The sequence below is a fragment of the Plecotus auritus genome, assembly GCF_963455305.1.
Source record: "Plecotus auritus genome assembly, chromosome: 3".
In the NCBI taxonomy this organism is placed as follows: domain Eukaryota; kingdom Metazoa; phylum Chordata; class Mammalia; order Chiroptera; family Vespertilionidae; genus Plecotus; species Plecotus auritus.
Genome location: NC_137772.1, coordinates 214,551,893 through 214,576,459, shown reverse-complemented (window position 1 = coordinate 214,576,459; position 24,567 = coordinate 214,551,893). Strand labels below are relative to the sequence as shown.

Sequence of the window (24,567 nt, the reverse complement as noted above, 5' to 3'; positions counted from 1 at the left end):
AGACCTGAAGAGGTAAAACAGCTTCCTAACAAAGGGCCTTCAAACCTGAAATTTCAACGTTGAGTGCCCTCCCCACCCCAACACCCCCACACCCCTCCCTTTGTGGCCTGGCCTACTCCTTTTCAGTTTTCAAGGCTCAGATTCAATGTCACTTCCTCTTTCTTAGCCTGTAGAGCCGACAGGTCCCTTTGATACACACTCTCATAACTCCCAGGCTTTTGTCTAGCCATCAGCACAACAGTGACTAATACATACCCCCAATTCTAAGCCACTTGCTTCACATTTTAAATTGCCAGTGGTCAGGCAGAAGATGAAATAATAATGTGGTCGTTGCCTGCACACAGTAGGACCTACTTTTTCAGAAAGGGGTATCTCTTCCACCTGGAGCTATTTTCAGGGTAGAAATGTCATTTTTTGTTTGTTTTGTTAATCCTCACTTGAGGATATTCTTTCCATTGATTTTTAGAGAGAGTGGAAGGGAGAGGTAGGGACACAGAGAGAGCAACATGGATGTGAGAAAGACACATGGATTGATTGCCTCCTGCGCACTCCAACTGGGGCCTGGGGTGGAGCCTGCAATGGGACTCGAACCTGAGACCCTTCAGTCTGCAGACCGATGTTCTATCCACTGAGCCAAACTGGCTAGGGCTAGAAATGTAATTTAAATTTAGATTCCAACTTGAAGCTTAAAATACCTAAAAAATACACACTATTCTGTAGCATTCAGAATGAAGGGCACTGCATAAGTAGGTTGCCCACCACATGTCAACTAATGACATTTAGGGCAGTTGAAACCCATCAGCTCCCTCAGAAAAAATGGTGGTAGAATTTTCTTCCTTTCTTTTTATAAAATTTATTGACTTCAGAGACGAGGGGAGAGGGAGAGAGATACAGAAACATCAATCGTGAGAGAGAATCATTGATCGGCTACTTCTTGCCCTCCCCCACACCGGGGATGTAGCCTGCGACCCAGGTATGTGCCCTGACCCGGAATCAAACGGAGAGAGACCTCCTGGTTCATAGGTCGATGCTCAACCACCAACCCACACTGGCCGGGCTTCTCTCTCTTTTTTAAATTATAAGAGAAAGTTTATTCAGAGTTACAAGAAATGAGCCAGCTGGGCTGCATAGGCTCAGGAAACAAGTTAGAAGCAAAAGAAAGGCCCTTGGAGCTTAAGAGAGGAAGAGGCAAAGGTAAGGTGCCTGGGAGAAGAAGAGGAGTAGGGAGAGGTGCTGGCATACTCCCAAGAGGAAGAATTTTCAAAACCTGGAAAGGGTGGCCTCTCCTCTGTATACTTAGTGCAGAAACATTGAAAGACTGCGTGACCCAGTGGAGGAACACTTATTTGATTGGAACTTTATTTCTGGCAAAATTTCAAGTGCAGCTGATTACCTTCGAGTGATGTGTAATTAAACACCAGAAGAACGAAACCACTGGATATACCGTCAAAACAGTGTTTTCCTATTCCTTGCAATTACACTTTCACTCCTCATTGTGTTTAGGGTCAAGGAACCAGACCTGCATGGCCATTTTACTTCACTTATTTTGCATGGGCCATTAAAAAAAGCAAGACTACAGATGGCCAGGACACACAGAAGCACCGTTTACCCTGAAGGTGAAGGTCAAAACTCAGTTTGAAAAGCAGAAGGAAAAAAAAACCTGGATAAATATATGCTCTGGTGTCCTTTGGCACCTGAAAAGCTGCTACGAAATCACTGGTGTGCCGTTGAGTGGATGGGAGCTTTAATTTGAGGAAAAGAGTGTCATTAAGTGTGTAATCTTTAAATTGACACAGTCTCTCTGTTAGAATAAGTACCTGAGGACCAACGCCTGTTTTGTTCACTGGAATATCCCCCGGGGGTGTAGCCTACACAAAAGGTGCTCAAGAAATAGCTGTTAAATGAGTTCTTGGTTTTACATTGCAAACTTTGGCTCTCTTTTACCTAGAGTTAAAAACAAGTGTGGGCCAACTTGAAAAGTCTGGCATCCCAGCCAGCTCCACAGCGCCTGTGCACTTGGCTTGCACACCTCTCTCCCTCTGGGAGGGTGCTGGGAGCTGCCCTGAATCTCCTCCTCCTAGTGGTCCATTCCCTTCTCTCCGACTGGCGCTGCGGAAAGGCATCCAGAGTCACGTGTGCCTTGGTTTTTATCTCAGCCTGCGAGAAAGAAAAACGAACCCCGCTAACCCGCGGTCTGAGAACACAGAACATGAGTCATAGACTTGGGGGCTCGGACCCAGGAGCACTCAGGGATGTGGCTGTGCGTGGGTGGGGTGGGGAATGGAGTGGCTGCCACCAAGAGGCCACAGCCCTGCTCTCCTGGAAAAGTCCCTCTTTCCTTTGGCGATCCGGTCCCCCATCGGCGACTTTCAGGGAGCCGCCGAGGGTCCGGGAGGGGGCGGCGCTTGGGCTCCAGGTCGCCGCCCCCGCGGCCACATCACCAGGCTCCGGCTGCCCCCCCCCCCCCCCTCGCCCCAACCCCGGGCGGAGGTGCGCGTGCGCCTGCGCTGGGCGGCCGCGGCGGCGGGGCGGGGCCGGCGGGGAGCGAGCGGCCTCGGGCGCCGGCTCCTGGGCTGTCAGCTCGGGGCCGCGGGTGCGAGGAGGCGCGCGAGCAGGAAGGACCGCGGGCCGGGGCAGCTGCCGCCGTCGCCGCGGGGGGACTAGGTGAATGCCCCTCCATCCCCCGCCCCAGGTGCCTCCCGCGGGTCTGAGAGGCGGGGTCCCCTCCACTCCGGCTGGCGCCGCGCGCCGTGGCAGGTGGTAATGGAGGGGAAGTCTCGGCTTTGGCCGCGGCGCCGGGTTCGGGCGCATCCCAGGTACCAGAGGGCGGTGGGTCGGGTCCCGGGCTCCGGACCTGGGGCGGGGGCGCGGGAGGGCCGGGGGTGCGGGGAACGGCCACGCGGCGGGGCAGTCCGAGCCGCCGAGCCCCCTCCCGGCCCGCGGGCAGCGCCAGCGCCGGAGCCCGGCCCGCTGTGCCCGCCCAACCCCGGGCGGGAGGGCCGGCTGGCGGCGGACCCGGCCACCGCTATGGGTCGTCTGGGCCAGGACACCTGGCCAGACAGCGGGCGGTGGCTGAGTGATGGGTCGAAGGTGAGCGCGGATGGAGAGGCTGCGAGGCAGGCGCGGGCACACCCCGCACCCACTGCTTCAGGCTCGGCATTTGCTCTGAGTCACCGCGTTCTTTCATTCTTTCCTTTATATATGGGAAGCATATCTCAGTTTAAAAAACACAATACAAACCCCAGAGTTCATTTAGAGAAAGATTACATATCTGTATGTATTAGCTATATCACATTTACATGTATATTACATATACATGTCATCTCCGTAATTGAACGGTTTTTTAAAATTTGAGGTATATTTCACATGCTATAAAATTCATCCTTTTAAAATGTGGCTTTTAGTATAGTTACAAAGTTCTGCAGTTGTTACCACTATCCAGAACATGGCCATCGTCCCAAAATGAAACCCCATTTCCAGTTGTAGTCGCTCCTAATTTCCCCGTCACCTCCACTCAGTGACTTTCTGTCTCTGTAGATCTCCCAATTCTAGAAATTTCATAGAAATGGAATCATATGTGTGGCTTTTTGGCAGTGGCTCCTTTGACAAAGCGTAATGTTTCCCAGGTTCATCCATGTTGTATCATGTATCCGTACTTTAGACTTTTTATGGCTGGATAATATTCCATTGTAATGGTGTACCACAGAATCACATTTTGCTTATCCATTCACCAGTTGGTGGACATTAAAGACGTTTCCGCTTTTTGGCCATTGTGAATAATGCTACTCTGAACGTCTGTGGATGTTTTATTGCAGGCATAGGCTTTTATTTCTCTTGGGTACGTACACATATGTTTAACTTTTGAGGAACTGCCAACTTTCCCAAAGTAGGGGCAACACTTTACTTTCCCACCAATCAGTGTATGCGGGGTTCCAGTTTCCTCACATCCTCACCAACACTTGCTGTTGTTTGTTGGCTAATTTTCATTATAGCCATCCTAGTGGGTGTGAAGTGGTATTGATGTGCATTTCCCGGCTGATGAATCATGTTGAGCGTATTTTCCTGTGTTTATTGTCCATTTGTATATCTTCTTTGGAGAAATGGCTATTCATATACAGTATTTTGCCCATATTTTACTTGGGTAATTTGTTTATTGTTGAATTATAATCTTCATTTGTAGAAAAAATTTTGGTTAAGGGGCTAGCAGTGACTAATAAAGACATCAACCTGAAATTAAGCAAAGTGGAAGATCCTATTTTCCTAAGTTTGTATAGTCTTTATTATAATTACTAGTAGCCTGGTGCACGAAATTCGTGCATGGGGGAAGGGAGGTGTCCCTCAGCCTGGCCTGCACCCTCTCCAATCTGGGACATCCCTCTCACAATCCGGGACTGCTGGCTCCTAATCGCTCACCTGCCTGCTTGCCTGATCACCCCTAACCACTCTGCCTGCCAGCCTGCTCGCCCCCCAACTGCCCCCCCCACCGGCCTTCTCACCCCCAACTGCCCCCCCTTGCCGGCCTGCTCGCCCTCAACTGCCCCCCTGCCCGCCCCCAATTGCCCCCCCCCCTGCTGGCCTGCTCACCCCCAACTGCCCCCTGCCAGCCTGCTCACCCCCAACTGCCCCCACCCCCCGCCGGCCTGATTACCCTCAACTGCCCTCCCCTCCTGGCCTGATCGCCCCTAACCGCCTTTGCCTCAGCCCCACCACCATGGCTTTGTCTGGAAGGACATCCAGAAGGTCTCCCGGTCTAATTAGCATATTACCCTTTTATTAGTATAGATATTTATATGTGGGTAGCAAATACAATTTTTTTTATTTTTAATTCTCATCTGAGGATATTTTTTCCATGATTTTTAGAGAGAGTGAAAGGGAGGGAGAGTGGGGAGAGAGAGACATCAATGTACACATTGACTGGTTGCCTCTTGCTTGTGCCCCCAGGCAGGATGAAACCTGCAACTGAGGTACATGCCCTTGACCAGGAATTGAACCCAAGACCTTCCACCCGCCAACGGTCTCTTCACTGAGCCAAACCACCTCGGGTCAAATATTTTTTATTGTGCTGAAGTTAAGAGCCACTTACAGCTGAATGAATGCTGCTATACTTATTTCGTGGTTAATTTCTGAGTACACATAAATTCAACATTAGCTTCAGGTCTTGCATAGCAGAAACCACTGAAAAAGACACAACACTTGGAATGACCAGGAATTTAGCCCATTTTTCTATTACTCTGATATGACTGCTCAAAAGTATTCTGCCAATTTTCAGAAATGTTATAAAAGAAAACAAAAGATTTCCCGGGGGAAATAGTGAAAACATAACTGATTAAAAGTGTGTGAAGAGCAGTCCAGTCCTGTGCTTCAACTACCAAATTGTAAAGCAATGGAAACATTTAATCCATTTATGCTTAATTAATTCTGTTAGTAGAATGAAGCTAGTAATTTCAATATATAACCTGAGTGTGTGTGTTTCTTTTGTTTTAGCTAATGAAATGATTATCAAACATTGAAAATATAACCTATCCAACCTAATATTGTTATTGACTTACCCAAGTGATGTATAAATATCCTGTAGCTACAAATCTTTTCTCCAGTTGGCCTTCTCTTCCTCCTGGAGAGTGCAGTGGGAACAACTTTTGGAACATGATCCCCAAAAATGCTGGTCTGAGCAGATCTACTTCCTTTATGGGAGACTTCTAGGGACTTCTCATCTTGTCTCTGAAATTACTATAGTTTAATTTCTATAGCTTTAAAGTAAAATTAAAATATCTATATCTATCTATCTATCTGTCTATCTAATTTGTTAGGGTTCGGAGGCTAGGACTGTCAGTCAGATAGTCTATCTAATGTGAATGGATTTAATCAGATTGCTTTCCTCCTATCTGAGGAACTGAGAGGTGTTTTGTTTTTTGTTTTTTTAAATGTTGTTTATTGATTTCAGGGAGAGGAAGGGAGAGGGAGAGAGAAACATCAAGGATAAGAGAGGATCATTGATCGGCTGCCTCCTGCACACCCCCTACTGGGGAGTGAGCCCCCAACCTGGGCATGTGCCCTGACTGGGAATTGAACCATGACCTCCTGGTTCATAGGTTAATGCTCAACCACTGAGCCACACTGGCTGGGCAGAAATGAGAGTTTTGACTGGAGGGGGTTTAGGAGAGGTGAGTAGTGTGGGATTTTGAAACAGTTTGGAGGTTTGGGCAAAACTTGCTCTATTTCTAAAAGTGTGGGTGTTGAAAATGGAGATCTTTGGACAGCATAGGAGTCTGGAAGATGAGAAATGACCAGGAATTCAAGCCCATTTTTCTTTTACTCTAATATGACTGCTCAAAAGTATATTACCAGTTGAATGAAACAATTCAGAAGGGACAGTTGTAGGATATAAAGACAGATTCAATTTATTCAGACATTTTTGCCCAAGAAAAATTCTAAGTAAGAAAAGTGAAAGAAACCTTCCTGTCCTTCATTCCATTTCTCTTCCCATTTCATTTGCTCCACCTCGCTCCTCCCTGCCTTCTCTTCTAGGACCCAGAATCAGACTGGGATTACTGTGGTTCATGCTGAAGGTGTTCAGTGTGCTATAATTACACCCCTTCTCTCCAGTTTCTGGTCAAATTGAGATAAAATTCCAAAAGCCAGATGAGGATTGAAGTATTAAAATTTAGTTTCATTTTCAGTTCTGATAAAGATGGATTGGAGAATTTAGCTCAGACTCATGCTTACACTCTTCCTTCTTAATTTGCCCACCCAGATAAAACTGCAGCACGTAAAAAACTGCAGGTTCCCTGCGGGAGGGAAAGCCCTGTTTCAGGGAGTTTATCTCATAGGAGTTGGGATAGAAAAGAAAACTTTCTCACCTTGAAGGCACACAAATCTAAGAGGGCCAGTGAAAGCTCAGGGGTGGGGCTTATCTGGACTATTGGCCTTTATCCCTAGTTTAGCCGCTATATAAATCACTTTCCCGTCGGAGGAACCGCTGGTGGAGAGAAGGAAAAGTGTCCCTCAGTCCTGAGTGCTGTGGTAGAGAGGAAAATAAGCAGCCATCTCTCATTTAGTTGTGTCCTGGATAATGTTGTTTTGTAGGCTAGCTCAATATTTTTTTATTGATTGATTTTTAGAGGGAGAGACCGAGAGGGAGTGGGGGTGGGGAGAGAAATATTGGTTTGGTGTTCCATTTATTTATGCATTCATTGGTTGATTCTTGTATGTGCCCTGACCAAGGGTGTATGGGGCAATGCTCTAACCAGCGGAGCTACCTGGCCAGGGCTTTACTCACCATTTATAAAATTGGAACTCAGACTATGTTTTCCACGGAAATAACAGTTTTTAAGTGGGTGATCATTTCATTGTGTGGTTCAAGATAGATCATTTAAGCCCATTTCCTTGTTTTATTCCTCCAATATATGTTGAGTATCTAATAAGTAACAGGCACTAGGCTAGGCCCTTGGAATCCACCTGTGGACCAACTCCTTGCACTCATGGAGTTTACAGCCTGGAAAGACAAGTACAGTTAAAATAAAGCATAGTGAGCCCTGACTGGTTTGGCTCAGTGGATAGAGCGTTGGCCTGCAGACTGAAGGTTTCCAGGTTCGATTCCGGTCAAAGGGCATGTACCTTGGTTGCGGGCACATCCCCAGTGGGGGATGTGCAGGAGGCGGCTGATCGATGTTTCTCTCTCCTCGATGTTTCTAGCTCTCTATCCCTCTCCCTTCCTCTCTGTAAAAAATCAATAAAATATATTTAAATAATAAAATAAAATAAAATAAAGCATAGTGAATGTGAGAAAGCATGGAGGACTTTGGGATCACAGAGGAGGGGAAACTATATCTAAAAGGGTCAGGGAAGTGAGGTGTAAGAACTAAGATCATAAAGTGGAATACAAAGCAGCCAGGTAAAAGGGAAGAGTGAAGATGAGCCCAAGTGTTTCAGGCAAAAAGAACACGTGGAAAAGCTAAGAAGTATAATAGTGTCGTTTACTAAAGTAGTATTTTTCAAACTAGGCACCTACCAGTAGATTGTGAAATCAATTTAGTGGGTTGTGACCTATATGTTTTGAAAAAGAAATGAAATAGAAAATAAGAGTGTGTCACACACAGATACTTGTTAGATTGTGGTATCTAGTTAGAAAATCCCTACAAAGAGGAAACAGAAGCCCAGCGTGACCACAGCTGACGGTCTTGGGTAGGTGGTGATGGTTATGCAGGGTTTAGTTAACCTTGTTACCAACTTTGGCTTTATTGTAGAGTGGATGAGAGGGCATTGAAAAGTTCTCATCAGGGCCTGATTAGATTTGTATTTTCTACAGATGCCGTTGAATTGTGTCTTTCAAATACAAACTTCAAATTTCTTGGCCCGGTGTTACAGGTATTCCAGAACTGGTTCCAATCTATTTTCCTAAAGAATCATTCCACTATTTTCAGTTCTGGACCCTTCCATTTCCTAAAAATTCCTTGTTTGCCTCTCACCTTTCAGCCTTTGCACCAAGACTGAAACATCTATGATTGGAGACCTTGCCTTTGTCTTGTCTGCATTGAATCTCTGGCATTTAGCCAAGTGCCTGGTACCCAGTAGGAACGACACAAATCTTTGTTGATAGAGGGTAAATACCCTTAATATGAGAACTGTTACGTAGTAACAAAAATGACCTATTGTTGCTTTTGAAAAAAGGAAAAGGTTTTATTAGAAATCCCCCCCCCCTTTTTTTTAGTTGAAATCATGTGATAGAACCACATTCAGTTATTTAAAAGATAATTTAACAAAAAGTTAAACTAGAGGCTTGGTGCACGAAATTCGTGCACGGCGGGGGCGGGGGGGTTTCCCTCAGCCCAGCCTGCATCCTCTCCAATCGGCCTGATCTTGCCCCCAACTTCCCTCCCCTGCCGACCTGATCTCGCCCCCACCTGCCCTCCCCTGCTGGCCTGATCGCCCCTAACTGCCTCTGCCTCAGCCCCCACTACCATGGCTTTGTCCAGAAGGAAATCAGATGTCTGGAAGATGGCCAGTTGACCCGGTCTGATTAGCATATTACCCTTTTATTAGTATAGATAGATTATATAGGATAGGATTGCTTAAATGGGGGGGAGAGCCTTTTTCAGCGGGAGGAGATGCTTTTGACAGACAAAAGTACATAGTCCCTATATCTGGACTGATAGCCAGCCATATGCACTATACTGCCAAACCGGTCATTAAAAAATTGAACCGCTTTCTTATACCTTACACCAAACAGCTGTTGCCCTTAAAACCCCTCATCAGTCCCCACCTTAGGTTCTGCCTTTGCAGTTCACCCAGATTAGGTTCTGATTGGTTGGTTTCTATGCCAGTCAGTGTCAAAAGCTCCGCCTCCTAGGCACCCTTTGTCTCCTTGCAGTTCACCCAGATTTGGTTCTGATTGGTTGGTTTCTATGCCAGTCAGCGTCAAAAGCTCCGCCTCCCACGCACCCATTGGCTCCTTACAGTTCACCCAGATTTGGTTCTGATTGGTTGGTTTCTATGCCAGTCAGCGTCAAAGGCTCTGCCTCCTAGGCAGCCACTGGCTCCACGCAGTTCACCCAGATTTGGTTCTGATTGGTGGATTTCTATGCCAGTCAGCATCAAAAGCTCCGCCTCCGCCCTAACCGGTTTGGCTCAGTGGATAGAGCGTCGGCTTGCGGACTGAAAGGTCCCGGGTTCGATTCCGGTCAAGGGCATGTACCTTGGTTGCGGGCACATCTCCAGTAGGAGGTGTGCAGGAGGCAGCTGATCGATGTTTCCCTCTCATCGATGTTTCTAACTCTCTATCCCTCTCCCTTCCTCTCTGTAAAAAAATCAATAAAATATATTAAAAAAAAAAAAAAAAAAAGCTCCGCCTCCTAGGTAGCCATTGGCTCCTCACAGTTCACCCAGATTTGGTTCTGATTGGTCAGTTTCTATGCCAGTAAGCGTCTCTGGGCCTATCTCCAGGGCTGATCATAGAGGCAGGGCTGATCAGCAGCCCCCGTGGAGGCCTGGAGAGAAAGAGAGGCACGGCTGCTGGCGAGGCCCAGAGAGAAAGAGAGAGGCAAGGACTGATTAACAGCTGCCGTGGAGGCTGCGGGTCAGACCCTGCCTCTCTCTCCGAGCCTCTCTCTGGGCCTGATCCACAGCCCCCTTGGCAGTCAGTGCTGGGTTGCCACGGTTGGTCAAAGGAGAAGGCAATCTAACTCATTTATATTTTGTTTGAACAGAAAGGCATTCTCTGAGCACTTACCAAAAAGTAGTTTTATAAAGATGGCTGGGGACAGAGAGAATAAGTTAGATTAAAATGTATCATTCATATGAGACTAATGGAGAGGTAACAGAAAATAAGATTTTGATCTTTAGAAGAAGTAAAAATAGAACATCTGCACACCCCAAAGAACTTACAAATAAGAATTTAATGATGTCAGTTTGTTGCCAGAGAACGATTATACTGTCACAGTACTGTGACTTCACAGAACTAGATTGTGGAACCCATCTGTGAAGGAAAAACTCTTTCAGGGTATGGTTTTGATAAGTGGCAAGGGGAGCTGCGAAACTCTCATGAAAGGTAGAGTGATTTCAATTTCTGAATCAAATTTCTTTTTAATGTATTTCTGAGATGTGGAAACTTTGCTAATTAGTTTTGTAAATTAGGTTTTATGTATCGTAAACATGAATGCTAGAATCCAAATTTGCTAATATAGGATGGCTTTTAAAACTCATTAAATTTTATATATTTATGTTCCATTGAGTCCTATTTTGAGCTGTGCATCTTAAGAACTTACATTGGAACTAACTTTTATAAATTTACCCTAAGGAAATAATTCTAGATATGGAAAGTATTATACACAAAGATGTTCATTTTCATTGCGATGTAATCTAGTCAAGAAAATGCCCCTGCTATAGGGAAATGATTTATTAAAATATGGTAATCCACATGAAGAAATATAACCATTAAAATGCTTTTATAGAGTGATGTTTTCTTATTTATATATATATATTTTTTTAATAGCTGAGTCTGTGCTTTTTTTGGCTACTTGAGAGGGATGAAGCGGGAGGAGTGGGTGGCTCTGATGCCTGGCCAGCCAGTGGTGATGGAGAACTCACCCAGGTAGTAGCCAATCATCTCAGGCTTGGTTTCCACCTGGGTGAAGGCCCTGCCATTGTATAGGCCCCATGCTGCCCACCATCTCTGGCAGGATGATCATGCCCTGCAGGTGCCTCTTCACCACCTCGGGCTTCTCCAGGGCGGTGCCCCCTCCTCGCCTTGTGCAGGCGCTTCAGCAGCCAGTGCTGCTTCCTCCGCAGGCCCGGGTTCCACCGCCGCAGCTGTGAGGCACCGTGCAGGTGCAGCAGCTGCTCATTAGACAGGTCCACCAGCTGCTCATAGGCATGTCCAGCAGCTGGTCAAGACCCACGCCCAGGAGGCAAACTTGCAGAAGGTCCGCTGCTGCTTCTGCTCCACTTCTGCCATCTTGTCGGTTCTTCAGGAAGGCTCTTATTTATTACTTTTTAAATTAAAAAAATAAAAAGTGCTCAGCATAAACAAAATTTCAAGTAATCCAAAAATATGCAGAATTGAAAAAGTGAAAATGGTATTTCAAGCCCTTGTTTACCCTACCACGCAAGGCCAGCCAACTCTCCTGAGGTCAGTGCTCTGAGCACCTTGGTATCTGTCCTTCCTGACTTTTTTTTCTAACTCAGTGCTCCAAGGAGGGGTTTCAGAGTCTTCTCAAGTTAGGTAAGGTGGGCACTGAGTGGGTAAAAATCAGGGTGCTTCAACCCTTACTACTTTTACCTGTTTTATAAATTGGGATTCACATAAGATTTAATTTAAGCAGAGAATTTCTCTGCATTAAAAAAAAAATGTTGAAGAACAATTGGCCAGAGTGGCTCAGTTGGTTGAGCATTGTCCTGTGCACCCAAAGGTCACCAGTTCAATTCCCTGTCACGGCACATGCCCAGATTGCGGTTTGGTCCTTGGTGGGTGGGATGCCTACTGGAGGCAACCAATTGTTGTTTCTCTCTCACATCAATGTTTCCCTCCCTCTCCCTCTCTCTCTAAAATCAGTCTATAATAATAAAAGTGTAATATGCTAATAGACCAGATGTCCTTCTGGACGACCTGCTGGATGAAGCTGGGGCTGTGAGGGAAGCCTGGGTCCCCGGTGCCAGAGGGAAGGTGGTGCCGGCAGCCGGGGGAAGGAAGGTGCATCGGGCCTCTAGTAAAAACATATTAAAAAGAAAATAAAAACAGTAGGTCTGATTTATAAAATGTCCCAAGTCCCCTACTCAGCAATTCCAGATCTTCCCCAGTTTATCATTTTACTGCTTGGTCACAAGCCTTTTGTAAAAATGTGTAATCATAATGACGAATAATGATGGTGGTAATTAGCTAACATTTATTGAAGGCTTGATCCACTCTTCTAAGCACTTTACATGTATTAACTCATTTAATCCTCATAGTAACTCCATAAAAGAGATATTTTTTTTCATGAGGAAACTGAGTTGTAGAGGTGTAGTTCCCACAACTAGTGAAAATCAGAATTTAAGCCAAAACAGTTTGACTATCAGTAGTATCATTAGCGTGTTGACACTTCTTGATATTTCATTTTTTGGAAGCAAATAATTTCTCTTCATTGAAGTGTGAAGATTTGATGAATAAGTTACTTAAAATTCCCTCATAAAATCACTCAATGCAAGTGATGTTATTGATTCACCTAACGGAAGGGTAGCAAATATCACAGTAAGCTTTGTGCAGTTTCAAACATAGCACAAAGCATTTGCCAGTGATTCCACATGAATGATACAACTTTGAACAGGCAGTTAATATTCTCTTTTTCCAAATGTAATTCATTAAAATCTGTACACTCACTCAGGTATGGGATTTTGATTGTGCATAGATTTCATAATCTGAATTTAGACTCGCACTATTCCTTAGAACAAAACAGTCCTGTCACAGTCTCCAGGGACATTGCTTAATTGGCAGTCAAGCATGTGTTTGAGCATTAGTAAAGGAGTACCAAAAGAGAGAAAAACATAGAAATAATTTAATGTCTTGTAATTTTTGAAGAAGCAATGAGGTAATCTTTCTGGAAAAGTCATACCCCTTGTGACCTGCATTTTGTTTGGAGTTATTATCATTCTGAATTGTGAGTGGTGGATTGTGGGAGAGACACACCATCTATGAGATGGTAACCTGGCCCAGCCTTGGAGCTTGGTGGGGCAGAGACAGTTATTGAGTCACAATCATCTAACAAATACATATGCTATAAATGAAATCATGGCTGTGAAAAACATACAGCAGCATGGTAGTGGTCTGAAAGCATTTGTGATGTGCTAATTGAAGGAAGGCTGTTGCCTTTTATTTACTACAGGCCTGGTGCACGATATTCGTGAACTGGAGCGGGGAGTCCCTTAGCCCAGCCTGCACCTGTTAGCAGTCCGGGAGCCCTAGGGGGATGTCCCACTGACGGCTTAGGCCCGCTCCCCGTGGGCTTAAGCTGCAGTCGGACATCCTTAGTGCTGCCGTGGAGGCGGGAGAGGCTCCTGCCGCTGCCGCTGCACTCGCCAGCCTTCAGCCTGGCTGTGGCTGAGCAGCGCGCCCCCCTGTGGGAGTGCACTGACCTCCAGGGGGCAGCTCCGGCATTGAGCGTCTGCCCCCTGGTGGTCAGTGCGTGTCATAGCAACCGGTTGTTCTGCCGTTCATTCGATTTGCATATTACCCTTTTATTATATAGGATTTTATCCTTACCCGAGGACATGTTTTTTAAATTGATTTGAGAGAGGGAGAGAGAGAGAGAGAAACATCAATGTGAGGGAAACATCAATTGGTTGCCTCCTGTACACACCCTGACTGAAGATCAAACCTGTAACCTAGGTATGTGCCCTAACCAGGAATCAAACCTGCAACCTTTTGGTGTACAGGTTGACATTCCAACCAACCAAGCCTCTGGCCAGGGCAAGGCTGTTGCCTTTTAGTTGTACAGAGGAACCTTGGTTCTCAAAATTTATTCCGGAAGGCTGTTTGAGAAGCGATTTGTTTGAAAATCGAATCATTTTTTCTCATTAGAAATAATGTAAATTGAATTAATTTGCCCAGGCTCCCAAATGATTTGGTTTTAACCTTTCTTATATATAGTATGTCTGATCTAGAAACAAATACTTCTTTTCTTAAATTTATCTAACCACACCCTCTCATCCTTAAATGCATCACTTTCAGCACTTGTTCCAGGGGTATCTTCTAGGAAGTCAGTATGCAGCATCTTTGCTTTTACACATCTCATCGCTGCACGCTGTCACAGGCTAACTGGTTTTTGTTTACCCAAATCAACAACAGTTTTTCTACCTTTTCAGTTGCCTGTGATCATTGTTTCTTTCACACCCTTAGCAATATTAGCACGTCTGATGGCCTCTATATGTTTTAAAAATAGTGCTAAAGCTCCATTTCACCAGCAATGAAAGCAAAATAAAACAAAACACAAAAATATTCACAGCGCAATTTCCTGAGATGTTGTTAATGTGAGGTTTAGTGGTAAACTGACTCACATTCTCTCCTTTGTTTGTGGCCTGAGAGGCACTTTTTGTCATGCTGATGTATCAGCAGGAAAGGGTTGTCAGGTCACAACCAAATTGTTCAAGATGAGAGATGGAACCCAGGGTTGACTGTATTTTTCTCTCTGAGGAATGTGTGGAGAGGGAAAAGTAGAAGAGAAAGAAGGAAAAAAAAAAAAGAAGAAATTCTAGGGCTCCTGGGAGTTTTAGAAATAGTAAAATTTTAAGTAGCCATTAAAAATAGCTTTGTAGCCCTGGCCAGTGTTGCTCAGTGGTTGCAGGGGTGGGTAAACTTTTTGACTCGAGGGCCACAATGGGTTCTTAAACTGGACCGGAGGGCCGGAACAAAAGCATGGATGGAGTGTTTGTGTGAACTAATATAAATTCAAAGTAAAGGAGCGGAGGGGAGAGCAAGAGAACCCTCCACTCTTTCGGTTCCGCCGGATAGAATAGCCGAACGAGCCGGATCCGGCCCGCGGGCCGTAGTTTGCCCACGGCTGGGTTAGAGTATTGGCTGGGTGAACCAAAGGGTCTTGAGTTTGATTCCTGGTCAAGGGCACGTATGTGGGTTGCATGTGTGGGAGGCAACCAGTTAATATGTCTCTCACATCAATGTTTATCTCTCTCTCCTTCCCTTCCTTTCACTCTCTCTGAAAAAGCAATGGGAATCCTCTGGTGAGGATTAACAAAACACACACACACACACACACACAAAAACAACCCTCACCAAAAAGTTTGTAGAATAATATTATGAGGAAACATTTTTGATCCATTTTGAAGTGCAAAAAGTAGTATGCAAAACAGTATGTGCAATATGAGCCTATTTTTGTTTTAAACATATCTATAATAAAAGCGTATATGCAAATCAACCAAACGACTGAACAGCAGAGGGACCGTCCAGACGACCTTCTGGATGACCACATTATGACATGCACTGGCGCCAGGCCAGCCAAGATGGGTTGGATGCGATTGGTTCAGGGGGGCCCTACCATCGCCCTGCAGAGGGAGGCCCAGGCCAGCCAAGTGATCACACCCCATGCCTCTCACCCGTAGAGGGAGGCGACTGGTGGCGGGGGAGGGGGGGCAGTGCCGCACAGATGGCAAGCAGTGCAGCGGCGGGGGCGGGGCCAGCTGCCAGCAGCCAGGGGAAGGAAAGCCCCACTAGGCACTGATTGCTGGTCAGGCCTAGGGACCCTACCCAAGGAGTCCCGGATTGCGAGAGGGTGCAGGCCAGGCTGAGGGACACCCCCCCCCCCCTCCAGTGCATGAATTTTAGTCACCGGGCCTCTAGTATATATATATAGGAAAATATGGTTATGTCATCATATATACCAATATGTGATCAGTGATTATTTCGGATGGTGGATTTCTACAATAAACAATTTTTGTTTATCATTAGCTTTTTTTTTTTTTTTTTTTTAGTTTTTTCATTGAACACATATTGTTCCTGTGGGGGGGGGGGAGGTAAAACAATCCTATATAATAAAAGGCTAATATGCAAATCGACCGAACGATGGAACAACCAGTTGCTATGATGTGCATTGACCACCAGGGGGCAGATGCTCAATGCAGGAGCAGCCTCCTGGTGGTCAGTGTGTTTCCTCAGGGGGAGCGCCGCTCCGTTACAAGCCAGGCTCATGGCTGGCGAGCGCAGCCGTGGCGGGAGCCTCTCACCTCCGCGGCAACCAGCCATCCCTGAGGGCTCCCAGACTGCAAGAGGGCGCAGGCTGGACTGAGGGGGGACACCCCCCCCCCCCGAGTAGTGCACAAATTTCGTGCACTGGGCCTCTAGTAAATGATAAACTATGTCAGTGGACATTAGAAGCAGAGTTTCAGATGAAGTATGAAAGAAGGGTATGTCAGGACATTTTTATGAGCAAAGACCATTAGTGGCAACTCTGTTGCTTTGGGGTGGCTTTGAGAGTAGTTTTAGCTTGAACTGCAGGTTGGATTTAGAGCTGTTCAGAAAATGGCTCCTTGTTTTTCCTTTTCTTTCTTTTTTTTTTAAACTGGCATTTGAATAAAAGGAAAGTGTGCAGCCCTGACCAAAGGGTAGAGGAGAGAGTTGATTGCAGGGAGTAAAGGTGGTGACTTAGGTCACTGTTTCAGTTTGATGCCAAGATAATTGAGTAACATAACACTGTGTGCCTGTAGTTTATTTGATCTGCCTGTAGTCTCTGCTAGTGGGTTTGCGCACTTGAACCCTCTTTGCAGCCCTGTGTACCAGGGAACACCCTTGAGGGAAAGTGCAATTTGGGGAAGGTAGATCTGGCTTCCTTTCCCCGGGAGAAGATGTGCCAGCGAGGGAAGGAGGTGGGCCAGCTCCCGAGGAAGACCTCAGTGCCGGAGCTGTCCTAGTCATCACCCGATGGAAGGTAATGCCATGTAGTGCGGCCTGCTCCTCCGGGTCGCCTGCCCCAGGAGCGGGGACAGGAAAGGGCCCTGGGAACTTAGAAGTGCTCTGAGGAAATGGTTGAAATGGGGTAGCTGAAGATGGTGAGAGACGTTTAGTCTTAAAATGTAGAAGAAACATTATAACCTGACAGGTGGCAAATGGGTGTTGTTTTCCCCTCTCACTTTTCTTACAAAGAAAGCTTTGTTTTTCTTTTAAACTTTGACACATAAACTTCCTTTCTTCCTTTCCCTTTTCTTAAAAAGATTTTAAAACTTTGAGCCCTGGCCAGGGTGCTCAGTTGGTTAGAGCGTTGTTCTGATTCACATAGTGTGCAGGTTCGATCCCCAGTCAGGGCACATAGAAGAATCAACCAGTGAACACGTAAGTAAGTGGAACAACAAATCGATGTTTCTCTTTCTCTCTCAAATTAAAATTAAAAAACAACAACAAAAAAAAAACTTTGACACATTGGCATCCTTTCTGCACCTTAAATTTCTGGAGGTTTTTATTTTCAGTTTAATTATACAAAGAGTCAAGTGCATAAAATAATAGGTCCCAGAAATGTGTTTGCATTTTTAAAATTGAATTCTTTCTAGGAGTAGAAGAATGTGTTGGGGGTAGAAGCATGAAAGTATATTTTGGTATAAGTTCTGAGTAATAATTTCTACTCATTTGAAATGCTGAGGAACTCTATCTAGTTTCTAAATTTAGGTATTTCAGATTTTTAAATACCAGAGAAAAACAGTAGGGAAATGTTTTATTTGTCTTATGTACACTATCTTTTATACAGTGTGTTGAGTCAGTTTATAAAAACAGCGCCTACAAGAAATATTGGTTTCAAAAAAAAGAATTACAAAACCAGTACCAAAGAAAAGAAGAGTAGTATAATGTTAAGATTAATAAATTGATCTGTAAATTTACTTGCTGCTAAAGTTTAAAAAAAAAATGAGGGGGGCGCTCAATCTTTGTTACAGAAAAATAAAAATACCAGTTTTCATTAGCATGGCTTCCTGTAGCTGTCATTTCTAAGTGAGGATTCAAGAGGAGGTGTTGTGTTCTTAGTGGTGGTTTGCAGGAAATGAATGTCAATTACATGTAAATTACAGGAGCAAATTATTAAATGTTGGGTAGTTTTTTTTTTTTTAAATAAGATACAGGTAAGCAATGTTTAAGATAGAGTAAGGGAAATCTACTTTTTTGTTGTTTGAAAGCAGTTTCTCAACTTCAGAACAGAGTTCTCTGATTGGACAACTCCTTTGATATCCAGCTATTCATTGAGAGGTTTCAAACAAACTGATCTTTCCGGCAAGTGTTTGCTTCCTGTATTCTTTTTAAGAAATCTGTTTTTGAACTGCTATCAATCTAATCAGAATACCCTAGTTAAATGAACATTTTTTCCCACATGTTACAGTTGATTGGTTTGATAGGGGCTAGATATAAATCTAACAGATGGCACTTGGCAGGATAAACTGTACTTTGTTTATGGAATACTCTTAGTTCTAGGACACACACCATATTTACTATGTCAACATTTTCTCAATCGGCAGAAATGGCTTAACTGTAGGTTGTAGTTTAGTTGATTCATTGTCTTGTTTTTTTTTTTCTGTATCTTTCTTCCAAATAAAGCATTCTTTTAAAAGTTATTATTTTAAAGTGGAGTTGAGCATTGTGAGTCTGAAAACAAAATCATTTGTTCTGGGTCTGGCTTCTTTTGAAAAATTATTTGTGCTAATAGAGGATTTATTATACAGAAGGTTTATAAACCCACAGATGATTTCTCTGGCCTTAAATGAATTCTTTACAAATATTTGGCTGCTTTTTAGGTATATAGAAACTTCAGGATTGCTAAATTTCATGGCATTAGCCTTTTGTGTCAGTGGGCAATCTTAGAAATGATGATAGGTTTATGGAATCAGCTAGCTTTTGTATGTCAGTAGCCGAATCATGTCCATAACTTTTCAAGCTTTTGTGTTTGTTAGAAAACATTAAGACCACCAATTTTACAGCAATCCAGAGCGACTGAAATGGCAGTTAATTGCTTTTTCACTTTTCTCCCATTTTAACTTAAGAAAGTTTTACATCAATACCTATTAGCGAAATGAAACCTATGTGAGTGCTTGAATTCAGTTTAAGTAGGCAGCTTCCAGTTTAAGCCAAAGAAGTCAAGGTTTTTTAGATAAACTAACTCTGTCCTGGCTGGGTTTCTCAGTTGATTAGAGCATTGTCCCGATATCGCCAAGATTTCAGGTTTGGTATCTGGTCAGCGCACATAGAAAAACCAGCCATTGAATTCATGGATAAGTAGAACAACAAATGGATGTCTCCCCCCTCCCCCCACCCGTACTCTCTCTCTCAAATTAATAATAATAATAAAAAGTAAACTCTGTATTTCAGCCAAAAAAAAAAAAAAAAAAAAAAGAATGGAGATACTTCCATTCCACTTTAGAAGTGAGCCTTTTAATTAGGGAGGACAGTATTTGTGAGGTAGGATTTCTTATATTTCTGTTTCCAAGCACTTTTAAATGGCTGGACAACGATAAAAATTACAGGATAAGGTATATAAGTGACTATAACTCAGCTGTGCTTGGAGCCATTTGCGACTTAGACCTTATAAGGTTTGTGGGCCAGTATTGACTGGGCCTGCCTTCATTCTTTAGAATTGCTACCGTGGGATCGGTAGTTGCATTTTCTCGGGTAGCTAGAGGAAATGGTTAGAAGACATCCACACCCTTTTTTTTTTTCTGGTCATACATTCTCATGAATTATATCTCTGCCCAGCAGCAACAGTATAGTTAGAGTTCAGGAGATTTGCTTTACATCATCATATTGATTTTTAGCTTTTGAGGGTCAAGTGATATATTAAATATCACAGGAAAAAAGATCTCACCTGTGCTATGTGGGAATTGGCAGTGGGAGACCAAAGGGACACCTTTTTATTTCTTTAATCCTCACCTGAAGATATGTTTTATTGATTTTAGAGAGAGAAAGAGAGAAACACTGATGTGAGAGAGAAACATCCATCTGTTGCCTCCTGTTTGTGGCCAGACCAGGATTGAACCCTTAACCTAGGTGTGTCCCCTGACCGGAAATTGAACCCACAGCCTTTTTGGTGTATGGGACAACGCTCCAATGAGCCACTCAGCCAGGGCTAGATGCCTTTCTTTCAAAACAAAACAAAGTAAGACAAGACAAGACAAAAATACCTCTTTTTTAAAACTGTGATAGGAAAATTGCTAGCTGTATTTTGAGCATTTAATTTTGACTGTTCTTTCCTCTCTGTACCCTTAATCCTACATTATTTTTTTTTCTTTTTAATCCTACATTAATTTGATAGATTTCTTTGAGGTAGTATACTTTTGTGACCTATTGAACAGGTCCAAGTTCTTGGGTGTTGGGAACCATTTGGCACAAGGTGTAGAAGTAGGAAAGCTGAATAAAGCAAATTTGAAGCTTGGGAAGAGTAAGAGAATAATTTAGCTGGTTTAGGTAATCCAGTAGAAGGCATTGAGTCAGTATGAAATAATTAGTAACCAAAAATAAGCAATGCAGAGAGCTCAGTGGATGAGAATGAGGAAATCAAAGGACTAACAATGAGAAATGATTTTAATAACAGCTGTAGAGCTAGCTCAAATGGAGAAAGAGTTCTTTAATATGATTCGATGGTCAGGGGCCGTGACCTCCAGAAATGGGACGAGGCTGTCCTTATGGGTTCTGATGACTTCTCAAGGGAGAAGGGTGTGACAGTGAGGTCATGGCAGGACGGCAGAAAGCGTTGTCAGAGTGAACACGAGAAAACCAAAGGGGTGATTACGTAAGAGCTGTTTGGCTTATGTGCTGAGTGTTGATCTGATGGTAAATTCTTCAGGAAAAGGGATAGAAATGGAAAAGCTGAGGAGTTCAGATGTTGAAACTGATATCTAAAAGGCTTTTAAAAATAAGCTTTTGCTGGAATGGAAGGAGATAATCATTGAGAGAAATTGGTGAGGATTTGCACAGGCTGGGATCTTTAAAATGAAAGTAGTTGAAGAAAACTTGAGTAGCCATAAAGTCAACCTGTTATTTGAATGCTGCAAAAATCAAGTTAAATAGACATGATCCTCCTTAATGAACCTGTCATACAATTACACAGTTAAGTACTTACTGGCTAGTATTCAAAAGAATGTACCAACGTTCTTTTTTTTTTTTTTTTATAAAACAAGGAAATAAATTGCATAATATAAGTTAAGGTCTAGTTTTGTTTGGCATGATCTCCCTGGAAGCTATTTTAACTGAGCACATATTACATCCCGTTTGGGAACTAGCTACATTTTAGTAATAAACAGAAACATAGAAGATGTGTTCAAAAAGAAAATGAAAGGAGCAGAATGCACACTTGCAGAGGGGGAAAGGTAAGAATACGTAATAATCATAGTTAGACTTCTAGGTTATTTTGTGTGGGTACACATGTATGTGACAGTGGTTTTATGTTTATTTATATAAATGTAAAATATCCACCTGATCACCGATTTTTGTGATTATTTTTCTAAGTGTGATAATTACTAGTAATACATTGCATAAAAACCTTTTTATTGTTATGGGAAGATAGCAAGTATTAAACACCCATGTACTGCATTTAGTAATCCGGCATGATTTAGGCCTGCTAACTCACAGCTCTGCTGGGTTTTTCGGGTTATTTAACCTTCGCAGTGGAACAGAATGCCCACTCCAGCACAATGGGCAGGTTTCCTCCGAGATACCACTTTAGTCAGTCCACACACATACCATACACTTCCTTTACTTTTCCTTTAAAAATAAGGAATTTTAGTAGTAATGTTTTTTTGTTTGTTTGTTTTTATATATTTTTTATTAAGGTATTATATGTGAATGTTTTTTTGTTTTTGTAACCAAATTGAATTCATAGGAAGTGAAGTATTAGTATTTTCCTTTAAGTCAGTGGTTCCCTGACGCATCTCTGTAGCCCAGTGCTGGCCCATGACAAAACTTTCATAGGGAATATGGAGGGGTTTTTTTTTTTATAAGTTTAAATGTATTCAATGGAAAGGCTATCTTTTTGTCTGAGATTTTGTCCTATCTACGTTTTTCGTGTTAAAATGTAAACTTAATTTTTAAAGAAATATTTTTAAAAAATATTTTTTGATTATGTGTATACATGTAATTTTTTTCTAGTGTATTGACACATAATTGACATATATCACTGTATGAGTTTCAAGTGGTTCATGGTGTGCACCTGTAGTAAGGTAACTTCTACTACCAAAGTGCGTTGTTAAAAAAAAATTAGCTATTTTTATAGAAACACCACTCAGACTAGCTTAATCAATGAAGGAGTTTTATTGGCTCATGTAATTGGGAAGATCAGGGGTAGGATGGGCTTCAAATAATGAAATAGAGGTTGTAATTATATTGTCAGGACCCTGTAATCATGGCCTCGCTCTGGTTCTGTGGATCTTCTCAGGTAGATGGCTTTCCTGCAAGTGGCAGTGATGGTGGTGGTGGTAGAGGGAACCTTTGGGGGGGAAGACTTAGTGACTGCTTCGAAATTATGTTATTCCAAAGCGAAGTGAGAAAACTCCCAGAGGCCTTCCACTCTTAGCCCTGTAAGTCATTCATTCTTCGTTAAATTAACTCTTCCCTTCATAGCGGTTATCACAAAGAATCTCATTTATTTTCTCACCTGATTGTTTTCCTCAGGAGCAGGAATGGTGCCTATGTTGTTAATCATGTAATCTAGCAGGCACTCAGCAGAGAGTAATCCAACAAATATATGAAATTCCAGGGAAGGACTCAGATCCTGCTCAAGCCACCTGTCAGTACATGGTCTAGGGTAGGGAACTGTGATTGATAGACCTACCAGAACCTCATGGAATGGGGGAAGGATGGTTTCACACAGGAAATGGAGATACCACTAGCTAAAAAAACTGGGGGAAAGCGCTGAGCAAAGAACAACAATACATGTCCATCATTTGTGCTTTATGTTCTTTAAACATGGTTTAGTATTTTACCCCACTGCCCAGTCTGCTGGGTAAGATTATGCATGCTCTGCAGTACATGAGGGTGCTTGGCTGAGGGGATGGAGTGGGCTGAAATGCAGCCCAGGGCTCCACTCACAAGCTTCCTTTTTCCGGGGGGCATTCTAGTTTTGACCTTACACAAAGGCTCTGCATGGTCTCTGCACAGTGGCCCTGGTAGATACTTATCTTTTCATCTAACCACGATAGCTTATGCTGAAGTAAGAATAATAGGAGCAAAAGTATGAACTGGATGTGTCTCTGCATCTGGATCCCACTGGCCAACTCAGTGTAGACTCTGCGCTTAGCCGTGTCCTGCACGTATTCTCAGAGAGATGACTTGTCTTGGGAAATTCCTCATTTCCTTTCCTTCCCTTCCCTCCATTTTTCTGTTGATCAAGTTTCCCAAGAACGCATTTTGAGCTTTCTGAGTTTTAGGGTGACTGAATGGTGACACAGGGACTGTCATCCTTCTTTCTGGCTTATCTACATTTCTCTGCATTTCCATGTTGATCAACCTGATAATTCTGCCTCCAGAAGAAGGAACTGCCTATATCCATCACTTGCCCTTCAGTGAAAACGATTTGTCTGAAAGCTCAATCTCTTTGAGGTTTGTTTTATATTTTGTCTGATTAAATATATCTTGGAGGCAGTGAAATGCTCATTTTAAAAAAAGAGGTGAGTGGGTTGAAGGAAAAGAAACTCGATCTGACTCATTTCAGGCTGCCGGGAATGTCCTACGTTCCAGACACACAGCCTAGCCTCTCATTACACAGAAGGTTCTCCGGCAGCAGTCCAGCCTTATTTATCTTGCTTTCTGGGACTGCTTGGCTTCTTCTCTGCTTCCCCCGGACATTGTTTCCATTCATCTGATTTTCTCTAAACACTGACTTACTGTGCGTACCCATCAATCTGCAAGTGGCCAAAATTGGCAACTGGTATTTAATCTGCTCATTGGATTCTCAGTGCAAGATCACAGGAAGTTTGCACCAACATCACCTCGGGAACTTAAAAGAAAAGGTTTATAGGGCTCAGTCATAGAATTCTCAGTCAGTAGGTATGGGGTTCTGGAATCTGTATTTTAAGAATGTTTCCCAGTAGGATTATCCAGACCCCTCCAAAATCACAAGAGGGAAAGAAGGAAAAGGAGGGGATGATGACATAGATGAGCACACCTCAGCATCCACTTGTCTCCTATCTAAGGAGAAGAGATGGATATACGAAGGCAGTGGTCGGCAAACTCATTAGTCAACAGAGCCAAATATCAACAGTACAACGATTGAAATTTCTTTTGAGAGCCACATTTTTTAAACTTAAACTTCTTCTAACGCCACTTCTTCAAAATAGACTTGCCCAGGCTGTGGTATTTTGTGGAAGAGCCACACTCAAGGGGCCAAAGAGCCACATGTGGCTCGCGAGCCACAGTTTGCCAACCACGGTACTAAGGCATTGAAAACAAATATTGAAGAATACAATAATTTTCCTTAAAAGCAGCAGTACTGACAACAACAATTCTTAGTCTGAATTGGTGGGTGGGCAGTCCATTCAGGCAGTGGGGCCATCTGTCCCTCACCAAGTCAGTGCCACTTTCCTGAGAAACACCTGAGGCCTTTAGGTCCATTGTGATAGATAGCTGTG

At 43.5% G+C, this 24,567-nt stretch overlaps 1 protein-coding gene across 6 annotated transcripts in view; it reads left to right on the top strand.

The window, feature by feature from the left end:
• The first annotated feature begins 2,530 nt into the window (after nt 1-2,530).
• The window catches only part of SLC41A2 (solute carrier family 41 member 2), a 78,469-nt gene continuing 56,432 nt past the window's right edge, over nt 2,531-24,567 (top strand). Inside the window, exon 1 of one of the 6 annotated variants that reach the window (XM_080662892.1) lies at nt 2,531-2,664. The gene's annotated coding sequence lies outside the window, so the exon portion shown is untranslated. Of the gene's footprint in view, nt 2,817-16,578; nt 16,905-24,567 lie in introns of those variants that run through there. The other 5 variants (XM_080662897.1, XM_080662895.1, XM_080662896.1 and 2 more) reach the window with 5 other exon arrangements.